Raw genomic sequence first — 16245 nt, forward strand, 5'->3', positions numbered from 1 at the left:
CTGGGGTATGGTGCCTCTTGTCCCAGATCTTCAGTTCTTCCTCCTAACCTGGAACCAAAGCCAAACCTCCAGCCTCCTGTAAATGCCCAAATCAGGGGCATTCTGCCCCACTACTTCTGCACTCATCAGGTGGTTGCTGGTTCCTTCTCACCTCTGCGGTTCTCCACAGCACAGCTGGGTCTGTGTAACAGCAAAGAACCCAGCATACACAGGAAGACCTGCTGTACAGATTCTTAGATCTGCTTTTCTAAAAGGAAAGCAATTTTTGAGGAGTCAACAATCACTTTTATCAAGCACATATATCATTCACTTAGTTCAGGGGAAAAAGTCAGCACCTGAACTTCAGAAAAAATACAGAGAAATAAAGAGCAAAAGACAGGGCTTCCAACTGCCTTACAATAATCAACATATATACATCACAGATCAACAGAAAGCTCCAACTGTCCGAGCATACATACATAATTACCAGAGAGAGAAGCACCAATGTTTGGGTTTTCAAAGCTGAGGGTCTCCTTAGTGGCTGCCCAGAGTCTCATGTGACCAAACAAACATTTCCAATGAGTAAGCCCCAAAGTAAAACCTCACCTCAGAGTATTTATACACTTTTCAGAGGCAGAGGGCATTACAACCCTTGAGAACCAGTGCCTCATTAGAAAATTAACAAAAGGTGTGTGAACCTTCCTGCAAAACAAATTTCCCATAATCAAATTTCCCTTAACGGTCAGGCCCATTAATGAGTTGGAGAAGATCTTTAACTCTCATAATTACCATTACAGTCTCCAGTTCCTTGTCAGCAAGGGTTCCCTTGATCTTCCCAGGCTCAGATGCCCAACTCCCTTCATTATCCCGGGAGTAAAAGTTCTGGTGACTAGGGCCGAGGAGACCTCCCAACAGCTATCCCCAGGGCTTGCCACTTGTTAACCTGGACCCTAGCCTGGAGGTGTTTACTCTTCACTGGAACCAAACCTCATCCTGGGATTTTTCTTCTGGTCTTCTGGAAGACTCCTACTGTGCCCCTATTCTTATTAATTTTTACTCACACTTCGTTTAGTCTAAGGTGCTATTTTATCTCTTTTGTGGCAGAAAATCTTGAGAGCTGGGAATTATCTGGCCTAATCTACCATCTTCCAAGAATTCTCTATATAGCAGTTCTTTTAGTGGTGGCAACGAACTGGGAATTGAGGAGGTGTCCATCAATTGGGGAATGGCTGAACAAGTTGCTATATATGATTATGATGAAATATGATTGTGCTTTATGAAATGATGAGCAGAATATTCTTAGAAAAAATGGGAAAGACTTATATGAAATAATGCAAAATGGAATGAAAAGAACCAGGGGAACTCTGTACACAATAACAGTAATATTATATGATGATCTCCTATGAATAGCTTAGCTATTCTCAGCAATACAATGATCCAAGACAATTTTATAAGACTTGTTATGAAAAGTACTTTCCATCTCTGTAAAAAGAACTCATAGAGTCTAAATGGAGATCCAGTATACTTTTTCTTTACTTTTTTTCTTGTGTTTTTTCCCCCTGTGTTTTCTTTCACACACAACACATATATAAATTATGTCAAAAAGCTTGCCTTCTCAATGAGTAGGGGAAAGGAGGGAGAGAGAAAATTTGAAACTCAAGGTAAAAAAAAAAAGGTTATATTGATTTTATATGTAATAAGTAAAAAAGAAATATTAAATAAGATTTTTTAAACTGTCTCAAGAAATGAGTGTTTATCCTCTGTTTGAAAACTTCTAAAGAATATGTATTACCTCATGAAGGATACAATTCCACAATTGGATCACTCTAATTCTTAGGATTTTTTTTTTCAGTACATTGATATTTGTACCCCCTGCAACTCACCACATGCATGACCAAATTCCTTTATTTTTCTTTCCCCTTTTCCTATCTGCAAAATGAGTGTTGGATTAGATGACCTCTGTGGTCTCTTCCAACTCTAAATATATGTTTTTGTGAGGTATGATCTATGTTAATAACAAATAACTGTGAACTGTCCTTCTCCTTGAATCAAGGAGAACAAATACCTTCTATATCACAGTTATTGAAATGTGCAAATATACTAACATACAATCTTGAGAATTTGCTCCTTAGTCCCATATTTGCCATAATTGTGAGTCCTTTTGACATCCTGGTCATCCCCACTGAATATTTAGTGTTATACTTCCTGAACTGTGGTGACCAAAATTGAGCATAAGACTCTAGAAGTCATCTGCCCAGAATGGATCAATAACTGAACCATCATCATCCTCTGGACTCTCTGCCTAAAGTGCCATTAAATAGCAGAGCTGAGATTAGAGCTCAGATCCTATGATTCAACATTGAGGGATTTTTCTTCTTGTACTACCTCTCATCTAAAACAGATAGATGATAGATGGGTAGATAGATAGATAGATAGATAGATAGATAGATAGATAGATAGAATGAATACATAGTATTAGATTTAAAGTATGATATAAATGCCAGCTATTAATTTCACTTAATTTGGACAAGAGATGTCCAAACTTAGGATTCTTCAGCCTTTCTAAGATCAATTTAATGGAGTAAACAGAAGATGAATCACAAAGGGTCTTGAGAAAGAGGCACAAGATAACCTATCTCCCCATATTGTTATGTCAGAATTTTTAATATATATTTTATATTTCTCATCATAGTAAATAAATAGTCTAGCCTTTGGAAGTGCCTTCTTGCCCCTATTTTTTTTTTCATGACTTTTAATACAAATCTGAGCAACAAGTGAAAAATATATTTTTTCAATGAAAAAATATGAAGCTTCGAGAAAACATTAAAAATAACAAATACAAACTATCCATAAATTTTAGTAATGATACTTTATGCTTTTTTCCATTATTAATTCAGTTATCAATAATTCCTCCCCTCCTCCATGAGGTAGCATTGTACAGTGGATAAAGAGAAACTTTGCTGGCCAGGAAGACTTAGTTTCCACTCCTGCCCTTGACAGATTTGCGGGTTTGCCCTGTGCCCTGCCAGGGTTAGTCAGTGTTACCCAGAGATTAGCTACATGGACATTGGAAAGTCACGTGATTTCTCAGGACCTCTCTAAGTTTCTAAGTAACAAAAGAGTCACTAATCAGAATTGGTAGAGAATGTCACCTCACTGGTAGTTCCTTAAAATGATAAAAGTCATAATCTGGACTCAAACTTAAAAAAAAAAATCATATAGAGTTTTAGGGGAACTAGAGTCTCACTAGTTTCATGCTCTTTTCAAACTGGTGTATTTTGATTATATTTCTTAAAAATTAGATCAATGTAATCTAATTATTCAAATGTTATAGAATAAAAATAGTTCAGTGACTTTATCACATTTTCATTAATTCCCCTATACTGGGCACAAAAGCAGCTTAATTGGCAAAAAATTGCAAGTACCTCTAAGTCAGACATATTAAAACCCAATGGGCATGTCCTGGAGGAGGGGAAAAAAGACAGCTATAGCATTAGATAAAATTCCAGGGGAAATTTGATAGCATTCTCTTACAAACATATTTTAGGTTAAAATGCATGACAGCTAAAAGAAGGTCTCTGAATACATATTTTAATTTTCTTCTCATCATCACCTTTTAAACTTAAAACAAAAGTTAAATTTAACTTTCATTATTTCTGGCTTATTTGTCACTAGCTTGTTCTTCTTCCCCTACTCTCTCTTCCACCCACTTAAATGATTAAAATGAGCCCTTAATTTAAAAAAAAATAGTTTTATTTAGGTTTTAAGACATGTCATTAAGCTAACAATAATTTATTAAGCTTTTACTATATGAAAGTAGGATGAATGATAACTCCTTTGTGTCTATGTTGCCTGGTGCTAGTTCTCATTCCTAGAATAGAATAACTGGTATTTCAAGGACACCTGCTATGTATCAGGTGCATTCTAAGTGCTTTACATGTATTTTCTTACTTGATGATGAAAGCAACCCCAAGAGGCAGATTCTATTATTATTATCCCCATTTACAGAGAAAGAAACTATGACAAAGAGAAATCAAATGACTTGCTCAGGGTCAGTCAGCTAGTAAGTATATCAGACTGCATCTGAACTCAGGTTTTCCTGATTCTAGTCTCTTTCTTCTGCATACAGGGCCACTTAGGTGTCTGTATGTAATAAGTGCTTAATCAATACTGTTGGGTTGAAATGCAGTGGGGCTGAGGACTGGGTTAGCGTAATTTAGTACATATTCTCTGCCCTCAAGGAACTTACATTCTACCCAGAGGATAAAGCATTTGCACAAAGAAAATATAAGATGAGTTGAAGAGGGAAGCAATTCCAATAACCACTATAAAAGCATCAAGTCAAGTCAAGACGCATTTATTAAGAATATAAGATGTTCTAGGCACTGTGCCAAGTGCTAAGGGATCAAAGAAAGGCAAAAACAGTCCCTATGTCCAAGGAGCTCACATTGTAATGGGGGAGGTAGCATACAAACAACTATTTATAAGCAACAGATAAATACAGATATATGTATGTTTATGTATATATGTATATGCATATTCATATGCAAATACACAGAAGATATAATATATACATATAGGTATGTCTATATACACAGGTACTATATATACGTATATACACATACACACATATACAGGTATAGGACACACATAGACAGACATAAGCATACACACATATACATACACATACACATATTTGTGCAGTGTTCATACTCATGCTGTATATATATATATATATATATGTATATATATATGTGTGTGTGCATATATACGTACACATACATACACACACACACACACATATACAGGATAAGTGGAACTTTACGGAAGTCAGAGGAGCCAAAAGGCAGAGATAAAAAGACAGAATTTTTCATGCATGGAGATGACTAGAGAAAGGGTCTAAGTGACATATAGACTATCTTGGGTGAGAAAAAAGGGGGAGGATAATGGATTGTTCTATGTTCTTTAATCTCACAAAGAAACAAGAATGGATATCTCTGGAATCTTGCTCCCCATCTCCAATAGAGAGATTGACTTCTTCCTGGAGAGGAGAAGGAGACTGAGCTTATTTAGATGCTGGATACTCTGCTCTGTTCAGAGATCGGGGATTAGACCAGAATTGTATCTCTCTTCTCCCCCTCAGAATTGCTAATATATAAGAAATTATTTTTGGGTTGTATCTCCAGCACCCAGTCTAGTCCTTGAACCATATTAAATGTTTAATAAAAGCTTTTTCATTAAATCTACACTAATGGCACCATCTCCTATGCAACAACTCAGATGTATGTAGGTTGCATCCTTGAAAAATATATATCAATGTCAGTACTGACATTAGCATAAAGAAATAGGAATTCAATAGAGATGGCAATATTAGGACCTCAAGATGTACTTACAGCTAGAAATGATTGTATCAAGACAAAAATATTGTCTCAAGAATGTTGATGTACATGTTGACACATGGATGACCAGAAATATATACACGCAGATGATTATAGGTATATATCTACCTGAAGACAATAATTTAGGTGATCATCAGTCTTCAGGAGAGGCTATAGAGTCAGTAGTGCCATATTCAGATAGAGGTGAAGCTAAAAATATTCCCAAATATTTGGAACACATTAGAATAAATTTAATTTTTTTGAAGCAAGAGTTTGAACAGAACAGACTAAGAAAAACTAAAATGAGCACAGACTTAAAAACAACTACAGAAACATGATAAGGGAAAATGGGAAAGTAACAGTATGTGTGTGTGTGTGTGTGTGTGTGTGTGTGTGTGTGTGTGTGTGTGTGTGTGTGTGTGTGTGCGTGTGTGAAAAGAAAGGAACCTACTGGTAACCGCACATTTAGCAGTGGATTTTGGAACTCAGATCTGACAAAATCCATATTGATTGAGAATAAAGTACGGAAAGGAAGAAAAATGAGAACTAATTAGATACTGATGTTTTGTGGTAGGTAAATAGAAAATAAAATATTTCCTAAGCTGTCTGAACAGAGAAGCATCGTTTTCTGTTGTTGCTGCTGCTGTCACCTGGTGTTCATTATTTTCAAGTTTCATTTGATTCTACCCAGAAGAAAATTGCATTTTATTATAGTAGGTTTTATTTGCAGTTGTATGACATGAACAAGAACAATTATGAAAAAGGTTAATAAGGAAATGTTTTGGCCAGAACAAAATGTGTTTTAAGCATTCAGTAACAAATAGAGTTTTAAATGTTTTTAGTGGGAGGCCCAGGATTTAAACTGCTTCTTAAATTATGCCATTTTCTTGCTCTTGTATTAATTATGTCCACCCTCATGTGGAAGATGATGCAGCAGAAACATAAATAGTTTTACAGTGTTTTCATTTGAATATATGAAATAAACGATGTCATTTTCCAAAGTTAATGGTGCATTAATTGCAGACATCATTTTTCTGTAGTGCATCCTCAGAAAGAAAGAGGATGTAGATCCAAGAAGAGGCTGATTACAGAAATTCCAGAATGTTAAACTTTTTATCATAATCACCAGCTGGACCAATGGATTTTACTCAGTCCTCCCCCACATAATGTCCTGACACTAAGTTTCATTGGCTCCTTTAGTTTTATACGAATTCATCTCTGCTTTTCTAATTAATTAAACAGATAGATATTCATAATTTGAAAACTGTAAATGTCCATGTACTATATAAATCATTTTTATATAGGGGACATTTTTATAATAATTTACTCAGATACTATCTCTTTGGAGTCACCAAGAAAAATTCAAGACTTAATTGTTATTTTGCATGTTAGTTCTTTTTAAGACTATTCAATATGGTTTCATTATTAGCCTTGGAAGATACAAGTCATGCCACCATGTATCTTCCGATCTCTTGTTTGATGTCACTTACAGTTAGATTAGGTTGTTGTCTTTCATTCTTGAAGAGGACCAAAATGAGTTGCAGTGTATCCATCTGTGACTGATCAATTCCAATTTTTTAAAAATTTTAATGGTATTTTTTTCAATTACATGTTTCCAACATTCACTTTTATAAGTGAAAGTAAGATCTTGAGTTCAAAACTTTTTTTCCCTCTTTCCTATCCCCCCTTCAAGACAGCAAGCAATCTGATAGAGATTACACAAGTATAATCATATTAAACATATTCCCATGTTCTTAAAGAAGAATCAGAACAAAGGAAGAAAGTCAAGAGAAATAAAAAAAATAAATAAATCAAAATGGCAAAAGGTGATCTGCATTCAGACTCCATAGTTCCTTCTCTGGATGTGGATAAAATTTTCCATCATGAGTCTTTTGGAATTGTGTTAGATCATTGTATTACTGAGAAAAGCCTAGTCTATCAAAGTTGGTCATCGCATAATGTTGCTGTTACTCTGTATAATGTTCTCCTGGTTCCTCTCATTTCACTCAGTTTCAATTAATATGTCTTTTCATACTTTTCTGAAATCTGTCTGCCCATCATTTCTTTTTTTTTTTTTATCAGTTTAAAGAACCCGCATCTTTAATGTCCATCTGGGTCCAAAGAAACCCAATGCTGAATCTGCATAAGTAGTCTGTTTATGAATTCCTCTTATTTTAGGAAGTCTTTTTAATACATAAATACAAAGGAAATCAATTCACTTATTAAAACAATTCCGCTTAAATGAGGGATATATTCAATATGTATGTTGCACTTGGTAATAACACATGCCCAATGAAACTCACAAGTTGAAAAAAGACAGTAATAGTTCCTACTTTGATTATTTACAAAATCTTTTCTGTGATGACCATTATATTTCAGATTACTTATGATTTACTCAGAACTTACTGAGGTGCAGTTAACATCAGAATAGAGGTGAAAAGGGTGAAAATTCTTTTGTGGGGTTGGAGGAAAAGGTGCCCTACCAAAATCAGTGTGAGAAACCATAACCATCCTGCTTAAGAATTCTAGACAGGAGAAAAAATAATTTTCATTTTATGTTGAGCTAACATTTTTTTTATCTGACTTGCTCATTGTCATTCTTCTAGGTCAAGTGTGTTTAATTCCTCTTCTAGTTCACCCAAATCCTCTCCAGTAAAAAGGTTTACATCAACAGAAATAGCATCAATAACTCCATTTTCCTCTTCATTATTTTCTTCCAAATCACTTTGTTCTCCATTTTCTGCCCCACCTCCTGAAGCTTCATTCAATTTACTATCATTCTTCTGTACCAAAATATATGTACTGAATCTTTCATGACTGGTCACAGTAATATCAGTCTCATCTACGTCCTTTGGAATATACTGATTCAAATCGATATCATTTACTCTTACTACATCTTCAGCCTTATCACCACCTGTTCCTTGAGTGTACCAGGTACCATTTGCTTCTTCATAATCATCATCACCTAGCTCAGGATGAAATTCAAATACTTCATGACCACTGATCACCAGTGCTTTTCCTGCCTTAAAGTCTGTTTTTCTTCTTTCCATATCTTGTTCAAACTTATCCATCTTTTTCTTTTCTTTTCTTCCATGCAAGAAAAGACTCTAAAGTGATTTGGATAACGTTTAGTCCTAAAGCGGAACACTCTATATTAGATTTTCTGATTAAGTTTCACCACCTTTTTCTTCTTCCCTTTTTCTTAGTACAAAACCAGGAGGAAGAGCATGACTGTACATATAATTATCACCACCTCCAGGGCAAATCCCAGACCAGCTATATTTGTTTTTTCAAAAGTATGAAGAAAATGTTTGCACACTATTTGAGGATTTTTTCTGCCTCACCCTGCTTCTTGGTCACCATTTCTTCCAGCCTTTTCTCATCCCAGTGATCCATGGTGTCTTTTTCAAGTTCTTCATCTCTTGCATCTATGCAAACACTTCATTTTTCACATTTTCTTTCCAGGGATAAACTGTGGGGAAACTTACATTTGTCTCCTTTAGTACATTGCCGTTGCTTAAAGAATGCACATAGTACTGATTTGGAATCTACACCGTTACTTATTTTTTGAGCAGCAACTACTGGTTTAAATAGTTGATTTAGCTCCTGAAGTTCTTTCATCCTGTCATCTTTCTTCAATTTTTGTCACTTCCATTTTGCACAGCCTGTTGTGGATTTTGTTGACCAAACTTAACTTGAATAGCTACATCCTTGATGAAGTTCTGTTGTTTTGCCCCTTTCTTATTCTTCAAACCTAAAGTTTTGTCCTCACTGATTTTCTGCTTTGTCTGCTCCACCTTCTTGTTGGCCTAAGCTGAAGCCTGTTTCTTGGGGAACATTACAGAGAGGGCCCAGGCTCAGGGTACTTCACTGCTCAACCCTACTGGAGGGGAATGGAGGAAAGGGCAGAAGGCTCCCTCAGCCGCCACCACTGCCCAGCTCAGAGAGCTGCTTATTGTTTCTTATCGCAAAAGAGTATTCCATTACATTCATATACCACAAGTTGTTCAGTCATTCCCAAGTTGATGAGCATTCCCTTAATTACAAATTCTTGGCTATCACAAAAAGAGTTGCTACAAATATTTTTTCTGTATATGAGTCCTTTTTCCCTTCTTTATGATCTCTTTGGGGTACGGACCTAGAAGTGTTATTGCTGGGCCAAAGGGTTTTCACAATTTTATGACTTTTTGAGTATAGTCCCAAATTCCTCTCCAGAATTGTTGTGTCAGTTCACAACTCTACCACCAATGCATTAGTGTTCCAATTTCCCCACATCTTCTCCAACACCCATCATTTCCCTTTTCTCTCATGTTAGCTGATCTGATAGGTATGATGTGGTATCTCAGAGTTGTTTTAATTTAAATTTCTCTAATTAATAGTGATTTAGAGCATTTTTTCATATGATTTTAGATACCTTTAATTTCTTCATCTGAAAACTTCCTGTTCAATCCTTTGACTATCAACTGATGAATGATTTGTATTCTTATAAATTCAACTCAGTTCTCTCTATATTTTTGGTAGTTTGATTGGTAAGGCACTGAATAAGTAACTTAATTTAGGTAAAATTGTCATTTTTATTATATTCAGCCTTCTTATGAGCAGTTGGTATTTTTCTGCTTCTTTAGAGCTGACTTCATTCGTGTGAAAAGTGTTTTGTAATTGTGTTCATATAGTTCTTGGATTTGACTTGGAAGGTAGACTCCCAAATATTTTATGTTGTCTACAGTTATTGTAAATGGAATTTCTCCATCTCTTGCTGTTGGGTTTTGTTGGTAGTATATAGAAATGCCAGTGATTCGTGTGGGTTTACTTTATATCCTGCAACTTTGTTAAAATTGTTAATTCTTTCAAATATATTTTTTTAGTTGATTCTCTAGGATTCACTAAGTATACCATCATATCATCTGCAGAGGGATAGTTTTATTTCCTCGCTGCCTATTTAAATTCCTTCAATTTATTTTTCTTCTCTTATTGCTAAAGCTGACATTTCTAGACAATATAACGTAATAGATATCCAATGAAGAGGAAATTAAAAGCCATCAATGAAAATGAACTTCCTAAGAAAAAATCTCTAGACTTATACCAGGAATCTTCTTGGAAAAACTTTTTCCTTATCCCTGTTACACATAATGCTCACTTATGGTTTTAGATACATACTATTTATTACTTTAAGGAAGACTCTACTTATTCCTCTGCTTCCTAATGTATGTAATAGGAATAAGCACTGTATTTTTTCAAAAGCTTTTTCTGCATTTATTGAGATAATCATATGATTTCTATTAGTTTGTTATTGATATGGTAAATTGTGTTGATAGTTTTCTAATATTGAACCAGTTCTGCATTTCTGGTATAAATCTTGCCTGGTCATAGTACCTTATCCTTTTGAAATATTGTTGTAATCTCTTTGGTAATATTTTATTTAAATTTTTTAAATATACATTTATTAGCTAAACTGGTCTAAAATTTTCTTTCTCTGTTTTGGGTCTTCCTGGTTTAGATATGTTTTGCCATAGAAAGATTTTGATAGGACTCCTTTGCTTATTTTTCCAAATAGTTGATATAGTATCAGAATTAATTGTCCTTTAAGTGTTTGGTAGAATTCACTTGCAAATCCATCTAGAGATTTTTTCCTTAGGAAGTTCATTTTCATTGATGGCTTATGCAAGTTATTTTTCTAAGATGGAATTATTTAAATATTTTTTCCTGTTCTGTTAATCTGAGAATGTGTGTGTGTGTGTGTGTGTGTGTGTGTGTGTGTGTCTGTATCTCCATCTCTTTCCCTCAGGTTGTCAAATTTTTTTAACATATAGTTGGGCAAAATAAATCCTAATTGTTATTTTAATTTCCTCATCAATGATGTTGAATTTACCCTTTTCTTTTTTGATACTAGTAATGTAGTTTTATTCTTTCTTTAAAAAAAATCAAATTAAACAAAGTTTATCAATTGTATTGGTTTTATCATAAAACCAGCTCTTAGTTTTATTTATTAGTTCAACAGATTTCTTTCTTTCAATTCTATTGATCACCACCATTTTGTAGATCTTAGCTGTAATAGAATCAGCATCATGTGTTTTGTCATAGGAGAAGAGTCTAATGGCATGCAAAACATCTTCAGTTGGGAATTTGTCTACAGAGATTGACTTCAATCTGAGGTAAACAGTCAAGGACTTTAGCATTGACTGATGAAGGTCTGTTGAGAATACTATTGAAGTGTTCAGCCTATCTCTCCAGGATCATGCCCTTATCACTAATCAATGTGGCTCTATCATTTGATCCATATATAACCTTCAAGGCATCATAAACGTGCTTCAAATTGTTACTATCAGCATAAAGCTCAATTTCATCTACCTTCTTTTTGAATGAATCATTCATCTCTCTAAGTTTCACTCATACTTTACTTTTGGTGGAGTTAAATGATGCCTTCTTAGAGATGGATGGACTATCTTGCTAGTAAACCCTGTGGAGTTCTCATTTTTCAATTAGTAATTTCTGAATTTCCCCATTATTTTCATCAAGCCGGGTGTTCAAGTGTTCTGACCCAGATGAGCAAATGCAGTGATGTATGCCAAATCTCTAAAAGCTGCTCACTCCTTTTCTGCTCCACTGTTGCCAAAGGTATATTGTCTCAACTTTCCCTCCAAGTTAGTAACAAACTGTTCCTCTGCAGAGAAGCACTCTAATCTGTTGACATTAAGTATTCTGATAGTCATTTTGCCTTGGGGCCACCACTCTTGTTAATTTGAACATTTAGCTTGGAGAGGATAAGTCTATGATCACTCTACCACTCTTGCCTTCATCACTCTCACATCCTGTCTGTCTCTTCTACTTACAATGACATACATAATCTTTTAAACGCCAATGTCTGTTGTGAGGGTGCACCACAAAGTTTTATTGTGTTTAGGTAAACAGAAGACAGTGTTAGTGTTGAGAAAGTGATGAGATGCACAAGTCTTCAGCAGGAAGTGACCATTGCAAATGCTGTTTCCAACTACATTCCTCCCAAAAACTCCCTTCCATGCTTGATAGTCTGAGTCTGCCATAGCATTAAAGTCAGCCAGAATTTTAAGCCTCTACTCTTTTGGTACATTGATGATGAGGGTTTCCAGTTCTTCATAAAATTTTCCTTTGACCTCATCAGGGTTCATCATGGTGGGAATATAGGAACTGATGGTGATGAAGTAGCATTTTCCTGCAAGTAGTAGTTGCATTTTTATGAGCCTGTTGTTCACTCATTTTGGTAGGCATACCAGCTTGTTGACTAAGTTAGTTTTGATTGCAAGACCTATGCCAGCTTCGTGTTACTGTCCCTCACTGAGGTCACTCCAGAAAAATGTGTATCTAGATCTCACTTCTGTAAGCTGGTCTTCATTTGCTAGCTTTCTTTCATTCAGGGCTGCTATTTGGATGTGATACCTGCTGATTTCTCTTGCAACAAGAGCTGTTCCTCTTTCAGGTCTACTGGATTTTGTGTTGTCTATAAGTGTGCGCACATTACATGTAGCTATGGTAAATGGAATCATCTGTGCAGAAGTTTTTGAACATTTTTTGTGTGTGTTTCTATCACAGCATGGTATCCCCATCTGTTGTTGCAAACAGGCCAGGGCTAGGTAAGCAGGCAACTTTTAGTGCACCTTATCTAGACTTAGAGTAACACATCAATGACCCAGGATTTCAAGAGATAATTTGCACTAAAGTCTATTTTCACTCTAAACATTGCTCATTATTTTCTTCCATCTATAGGATGAAAGGATTTTCTGAGGCTCAGATAAATTAAGTGGCTTGTTTGTGGTCTTTCATCTGCAGGGAGATGAAAAATTTGAACTTACATTGTGAAAATGATTCTGTTTTGAGAGAGTCTGTTGGTGTTGGTGTTGGTGTTGTTTTAGTTTTGTTAACAACTAGCAGAGTACTTAGGTCATATTGGTGGAAGAGTCATCTCCCTGAGTTCAAATCTGGCCTCAGATACTGGTTAGCTGTATGATCTTGGTAAGTCATTTAACTTTGTTTGCCTCAGTTTGTTCATCTGTAAAATAAGTTGGAAAAGAAAATGATAGGTCAATTCAGTATCTTTGTCAAGAAAATACCAAATGAGGTTACAAAGAGTTGCACATGGCAGAAATGATTGAACAACAACATTGTGCTTTGCAAATAGTAAGCACTTAATAAATACCAGTACTAATAAATGACTACTCACTACCTCCTGGTTCTCTCATAAATATGAGTGTTCCTACTAGTGATGCTGATTACAGCCCATTAATGCCATCACATCCTGTATCACATAACTTGTTCATGTCTTACGAGAAACTCACTACCAGAGATTTACTTCATATGTTGTGTTCCTTCCTCATGATCTTTTAACATCATGTGAATATTAAAGTGACATACCGACTGGCCATCATGCATTTCTCATAATATAAGTGGTCCATATTCTTTTTTGATCATGTATCTTTTAAACGATGCCCCTGTAATTCTCCTTATTTTTAAATAATATATGACAACTTCCCCACATTGATTATGTGTTGTTCCATTGTACCTTAGGAGGATACGCAGCTTCAAATTTTTCACCTATTGAAGTGGTCAAGAATTGTTTCAGTTCAGTCCAGTTATACAATAGTTTACCTTATTACCTCAGTAACCATTCATATCATTCATTGGGTTGTTGAATAACTGACATGGGAATATTTTTTAAGATCCCAGCTCTAATGTTAAAGATTATTTGATCATCTTCATTCACTCATATATTAACAAGTACTCAATTAATCTGAAATTCCAGCATGACTAAGTTTAGACAAAGTAGATAAAATCTTTCTTAATTTACCCACCAATATCTAAAGTGAAATTTTAATTTAGAAAGATTGATTGACAGCCTAAGGAAATCTGTCAAAATACCTTTGCTAAAGAAAAAGAAATTCAGAACTAGGTGAAGTCTTACTTTTTATCACCAAGTATTTCTGTTCAAGCTATAGTTATAATTTATATTTGGCACTAATGAATTTAGAGTTGTCATTTTACAATGTGGAGACCAATTATAACTAGGTAAGTAAAACATAGTAGTTTCTGCAGATGGGATACAACAACCAGGCTAGTCAACAAAGGTTTGCCATAGGAGAAGGCAGCTGAACTGAGCATTGACGAATGCGAGAAATTCTTAAGGGGTAGATGAGATAAAGGAGAACATTCCTACAATTGCCAAGACAGCCCAGATGAAGGCATGAGAAATATCATGGTGAGGTTGGGGAAGAGTCGAAAGCCATTATAGCAATAATGTATCATATATGAAGGGAAGTAATATAAAATAAATATGGAAATATATATGTCAGGGAATTTTAAATCTTGATTACAGAGTTTGTATTTTACCTTGGCTGCACTAAGAAGCCACTGAAGATTTCTGAGTAGGTGATGAACATGATCAGATCTGTGTCTTAGGAATGTTAATTTGATAGGCATATGAGGACTAAGTGACAGTAATAACAAAAAATAAAAGTAATCACAATGCCACTTTTTCAAGATATTTATTTTAACAATCTTTTTAAAGTTTGAGTTCCATTCTCTTTTTTTTTTTACCTTTCTGCCCTCACCCCCATTGAGAAGACAAATAATAAGGTATCAGTTATACACGTGAAGTCACGCAAAATATATTTCCATATTAACCATGTTGCAAAATGAAACAAAAATACAATGAAAGTATGCTTCAATATGCACTCTGAATTCATTAGTTATCTCTGTGGAGGTAGATCATATTTTTCATCATGGGTTCTTTGGAATTGATTTGGATCATTGCATTGATCTTAGTAGCTAATTCTTTCACAGATGATCATTGTATAATATTGGTGTTACTGAGTACAATGTTCTACTGGTTCTGCTCACTTCACTTTGTATCAGTTGACATAAATCTTCCAAGTTTTTTTTTTTTCCAAAAGCATCCTGCTCATCATTTATTTATAACACAATAATAATTTCATCACAATCATATACCACAACTTATTCAGCTGTTCTCCAGATGATTGGACTGAATTTTCTTTCACAAAATGACTAATATGGAAATATGTTTTGTATGATTTTACAAGTATAAGCTATATAGGTTTGATTACCATCTCAAGGAAGAGGGTGGGCTGTGTTTCTACATGTAATTGAAAGAAATAAAATATTGGAAATAAAAATATTTTATGTGTGTGTGTATATATGTGTATGTATATATGTATATGCATATACATATATAAGTGTGTATGTATGTGTCTATGTATATATGTGTGTTTTATATATATATACATATATATACATATTTCCATTTTCTTTGTTTCTTTTGGCATACAGATTTTGTAGTGGATATTATTAGGTCTAGGAGTATACACAGTTTTACATCCTTTGGGCACAGTTCCATATTGCTCTCCAGAATTGTTGTAACAGTTCACAACTCCTCCAGCAATTATTATTTCTGCTTTCTGTCATATTAGCAAATCTGATATGTATGAGGTAGTACTTTCGAGTTGTTTTAAGTTGTATTTCTATAACCAATAGCACTTTAAAGCATTTGTCCATGTGACTATTGAGAGTTTTGATTTCTTCTTCTGTTCATATCCTATGACCACTTATCAATCAGGGAATGACTTTTTTTTATACATTTGCCATATATATGTATTCATATATGTGTGTATATAAATATATGTGCAATGGATATATATAAATATATGTATGCATGTTTGCATGTAACATATGCGCATGCATTACACACATATATGTTAACATAAATTTGGCTCAATTCCATATATAAAATATATGCATGCATGTATGTATATATATATATATACCTATATGTACTAAGTTGAGAAATTAGGCTTTTGTCAGAGAAACTTCGTGTAAAATAAATCTTTCCCAGCTCTATAAAATA

The 16245-nt window shown here is 34.6% G+C and overlaps 1 protein-coding gene and 1 pseudogene across 2 annotated transcripts in view; one reads left to right on the forward strand and one right to left on the reverse strand.

Moving 5' to 3' along the window:
- Positions 1-16245, forward strand: part of PCDH15 (protocadherin related 15) — a 2324555-nt gene that overhangs the window by 2167152 nt on the left and 141158 nt on the right. The window lies entirely within an intron of this gene.
- LOC140525193 (zinc finger CCCH domain-containing protein 15 pseudogene) lies at positions 7846-9196 on the reverse strand (annotated as a pseudogene).

This window comes from Notamacropus eugenii, chromosome 1 (assembly GCF_028372415.1).
Source record: "Notamacropus eugenii isolate mMacEug1 chromosome 1, mMacEug1.pri_v2, whole genome shotgun sequence".
Classification (NCBI taxonomy): Eukaryota; Metazoa; Chordata; class Mammalia; order Diprotodontia; family Macropodidae; genus Notamacropus; species Notamacropus eugenii.